Source organism: Halyomorpha halys, unplaced genomic scaffold (assembly GCF_000696795.3).
Source record: "Halyomorpha halys isolate HHAL.00 unplaced genomic scaffold, Hhal_1.1 Scaffold291.1, whole genome shotgun sequence".
Taxonomy (NCBI): domain Eukaryota; kingdom Metazoa; phylum Arthropoda; class Insecta; order Hemiptera; family Pentatomidae; genus Halyomorpha; species Halyomorpha halys.
Genome location: NW_027109101.1, coordinates 3565 through 8445, shown reverse-complemented (window position 1 = coordinate 8445; position 4881 = coordinate 3565). Strand labels below are relative to the sequence as shown.

General features: G+C 28.4%; 1 protein-coding gene across 1 annotated transcript in view; it reads left to right on the top strand.

Moving 5' to 3' along the window:
- The window catches only part of LOC106680811 (patched domain-containing protein 3-like), a gene marked incomplete at its 3' end in the record, with an annotated part of 284865 nt that overhangs the window by 279505 nt on the left and 479 nt on the right, over positions 1 to 4881 (top strand). The gene's annotated exons all lie outside the window — the stretch shown is intronic.

Here is a 4881-nt window from a genome sequence, read left to right as displayed (position 1 = left end):
TTTGGATAGTGTTTTTGAATTATTTAGTAAAAAACTTTTAATTTTAGATCAACTTAACACTATTAACTATCATATCAACAAACTATTTTTAACCTTTCATACACTCAGGTCAGGCTTATAATTGATTTATTTCGAATTGAATTTTGGTTTAAATTTTAATTTATTCTATTATTAAAATTTATATCAAAAGTAATTGTAATTAATGACATAAAATATATAAACTTTTTAAAATTCACTGCATAATTGATATTCTCTGTTATATAAATTGACTCAAGTTGTTGTTGTCAGTGGCTTTAGGGCGTAAAACTCTTAGGTCATCAACGCCCATGTTTCGGGCTTTATAATTCTATTTCATTTATATTTATAATCCTATTTCACTTTATTTTTCTCTTTAAATAATTACGAAAAAAAATTTAAATAGTTACTTCTTTTGGTATTTTTTATTACGTATAACAGATTTTCTGGTTTAAATCTTATTCAAAAGGCCATTTCTTTTTAAGAAAACTAAGACCATTTCCACTTTCTTCTGGTCATCATTCAGAGCATCCGATACACTCGGTCCTACTCCCAATCTACTCAAGTTCGCGGAATAAAAATGACATTTCTCAAATATGTGACTGATCGTTAGTACACTGTTGCAGTATTGACATTTTGGCGGTGGCTGCTTACTGATCAGATATCTATTAGTTAAACTCGTATGACCTATTCTCAATCTGGCAATAGCTACCTCCTCCCTGCGATTGGAACGGTTTGATGTGGTCCATGGTTTAATCGTTTTTTCAATAGTTTTTAATTTGCTTGGCGGACTTTCATTCCACATGTCTTCCCAACTAGATGATATTTCATTTTTCATCGGAAGACTTATTTCTTGGGGTGTCAGAATGGCCGCGTCCTGAACTGAAAGAGCAAGTGCTTGTTTAGCTGCAGTGTTGACAAGTTCATTTCCAGCGATCAATTGACTCAAGTATTTTTCTTCTGAACATATTATTTTCTTTATGTAAAATTATTGTATTATCAAAGTCGACTTTCTGTTGGTTTACTGCACTAGTGTTGTTTTATTGGGGTCCTTCTCCTTGTATTTGATACTATTACTGTGTTACGTTGTAACACCCAACAATTGCTTAGTTTCACCTATATATACCTGAACAATGTAAACAGGGAATTTTACGTATCAATCTCGATTGATTTTTTGTATCTTTTCTTTCCTTCAATTTATTATAATAATTTTTAATTTTATTTTTGTTATTCATCAACATCGTAATCTTTAAATGACTTTTCTATATCTTCACTTTATCCCATTATATAATTATTATTTATATAACATTGTCTTGAACTGACTTTGTTTTTTCCACTTTTATCGTTCACTTTTTCTCAGAAAAAAATTGGTATCCTTTTTTACTATTAAAACTATATTTCTGATTTTTCCAATATTATTATTTAGGACAGAGCATTGAAAATGGTGGCTAGTCACCCAGTCTGATTCAAAACCAGCTCCATCCAAAATTTAAATGTAAATTCCCAGAAAGCTAAAATTACTGAAGTATTATAACTATTGTGAAATAATCACGAACGTTAGTTCCTTCGATACAAATTACAGAAATTTCTCAAAACTGATTGTATGTCAAATACGCTTTTCTGAAAATTTTATAAATTTGCATTGAGCTGGTTTTGAAACAAACTAGGTGATTAACCACAATTTTCAATGCAATGGACTGAATAATAATATTGTAAAAAATTAGAAATATGGTGTATTTGTCAACTTTACTCACTTTTTTCATTTGCCGTAATGCTATTACCTCGCATTATGATTGAAATAAATTTATCTTCTTAAATGCAGTTTTTAAGGCTTGGCTACTATGTATTTATTTAAACTGAAGATAAAATTTACCAATTGTTCATAATGTACTATAATCCATCAGTTGATCATGTATTGAAACTATCGTGAAATAATCATGGAGGTTAGTTCCTTCGTTACAAATAACAAAAATTTCTCAAAACTGATTATTATGTCAATGGGAAAATTTTTTTGCTTTCCTCAAAATTTTCTAAATTTGGATGGTCCTGGTTTTGAAGCTGGAGTGTTCAATAGTGAAAATAGTAAGAAGCAAAAAAACTTATATCGTAATCTGAAAGTGTATATGAGTGGAGATGGTCGGCATGCCGACGTTTCGACCTTAGTTTCAGGTCTTCATCAGGGCTATGAAACATAAAAAAAGATAACAACGATCATTCAGAAAAACATAAAATTCATAAATCTCTTTTTGTTTTATAGGCCTGATGAAGACCTAAAACTCAGGTTGAAACGTCGGCACGAATTAATGATTTTATGTTTATTTGTGCTTCTTTGCTGATCACACCTCTCTTCCCCCCCCCACCTTCTCAACTTATTAATCTACGGTCAACTATCTACACATTATTATGAATGTGTAAAGGAATGTTTCATTGAAAATATATTTTTATAACTTTGATTCGTTGTGAAATTAAAAAAATATTAAAAATTGGCAAGTTAGTAAAATGTAAAAATATATTTTTTAAATGGAAAATATCAATTATTACATTAATTTTTTTAATATTTGCTAAATAAACAATTTTAATCATCGGAATTACGATATCTAAAAATATTTTAGTAAAGCAACAACAAACAAAACTTTTCCCACGACCAGATCCGAAGCTTTCACCATGAAATGGATGACTGCTGATCATTTGACCAAGATTTCATGCGACAGAATAAAGGATATAATTGAAACCGTTGATATGGAACAATGCAATTGCGAAAATTTATTTCTTTATTAATTTTTTTATTTTGTTATTGGATAACTCTATCTTAGGTCAGTGGTTTTTAGTATAATAAATATTTTATCATTATTTTTTATTTATTTATTTTTTTAAACAATATTAATCTCTGGTAAGATTAGATACTATAAATTAATGAATATATAACATAAATATGGATCTATTGTAGTAAGTAGTATACGATTTTGTATTATACAATATGTTAATGACTATAGTATAATTAGCTTATTTTACTTTTTTGATAAGATTTTATAAAAAGTGAAGGGATTGATGCTAGACTAACATTAAGATTAGTCATGTTGGGCATTCACTCTGATCACGCTGATCTCTTTAGACATTTAGCTTGAGAATATAAGTTTTTACTTTCACTTACCTATGTATAGAATATATAGTAAGGTAATTTATTAAAATCTTGAAAAATTTCGAATTCAACTTTTCGAAGGAAATAAATGATGTATATGAGTTGAGAAAACCATTTCAAGCATAATGGTTTGTTTGTGAACAGCCCAGTTCAAAACGAAAAGATGTACGAAACTGAAATTAGAGGGGTGGGTAAATACTTGGGATGAGACAGCAACCTTTGCGCTAAAATCGATCTATTGGAAGTGCCAATTTATAGAATCGATTTTTCACATTTTTTCGATTTTTTCTGAAACTTTTGATTGAACGATTCTGATTAATCTCAGTGAATCAATGAGAGATTAATTGTTATTCTCTTGTTATTTAGTATCAGATAGGTTTTATTCTCATTGAAATAGAATAACAGGGTTTAAATGCCGAATTGTAAAAAATTCTTTATTTTTTTTATTATTATAAAAACAATATTATATAAATTTTTTACTCAACTATTCACTTCTGAATATTACTTGTAAAGATATAATTTTAAACTATCACCCACTCCTTTCAAACAAAAGAATAATAAATGAGTTACATTTTATTCAACTTCTAGACGGAACATTTCACAAAACGTTCTAGTAATGTTTCATTGAGGATTGCAGATTTTCCTATTTTGTAATACACTTCAAAATTAGCTAAGTGGTAGGGTTCGAGTAGAAATCCTGGCTGACAAAGCTCTAAATGTTAAGTCTAAAACGAATCGCGTCTGCTTCGGTGTGTCTCGGTCATTGGTTCGAAATGAAATAGTCAAGTTTGGAAATTTGGTTCACTGATTGCTAGCGCGAAACGGCGCTCTTACTAATTAATTAAATTAATTAACTATAATTCTTACTAATTGATTAAATTAATAACCAAAAAAAATCAAAGATTCTGTTCTGCGCTTCATTAACAATAAATAAATTCACGCACACTAGTAGCATTTTCTCAAATTTTTGTCAAATATATATTTACTATTATTTAGCTTATTCATATTTTTACCCAAGGAATTTCGTATAACTTAAAAATAATAAATGAGAATAGGTTGGAGGTTCGGTCAGTGAAGAACACTAATAAGTAAAAATATTTTTTTTTAATGCCAACGTTTCGGCCAGAATTTCAAGACTTCACTGGGGTGACACGGCAGGACATGGGAGTTCTGACGTTCTCACTTAGTACATAATCTTTTTGGAGACTGGATTTGTTGTTTAATTAAAATAATTAGTATCCAAGTTAAGTAAAAGAGTTAGAGAATGAGATTACATGAAATAAAAAAAAAACATGGTGTGATTAAAAATGATGTAAATATGTGAAAATTTATATAAAAATGAACAGAGTAATAAATAAAATAAAATACGATTTATAATCTTTTCACTTTCTTGAGACTGGTTATTATTGTTTAAATAAAATAAATGTATCCTAGTTAAGTCTCAAAATACTCTTTATTATTTCTTTAAATGTCCAACGTTTCGGCCAACCCAATGACAATCTTAAATATAAATTTAAAGCTCACATCCAACAATTTCAAAACTTTTTAGAGCCTATTCAAAAGGGGAGTGATTATAGTGTAAAGTTAAACTGTAATTAAATGTTTTAAATACTAATGGAAAAGTAAAAAAAAAAAAAAATAGGAAATTAGACTGAAATTAATAACCTAGTCGGGATAGTATATCAGAAAAGGCTAAGTATAATATTTAAAAAATATATATATATATA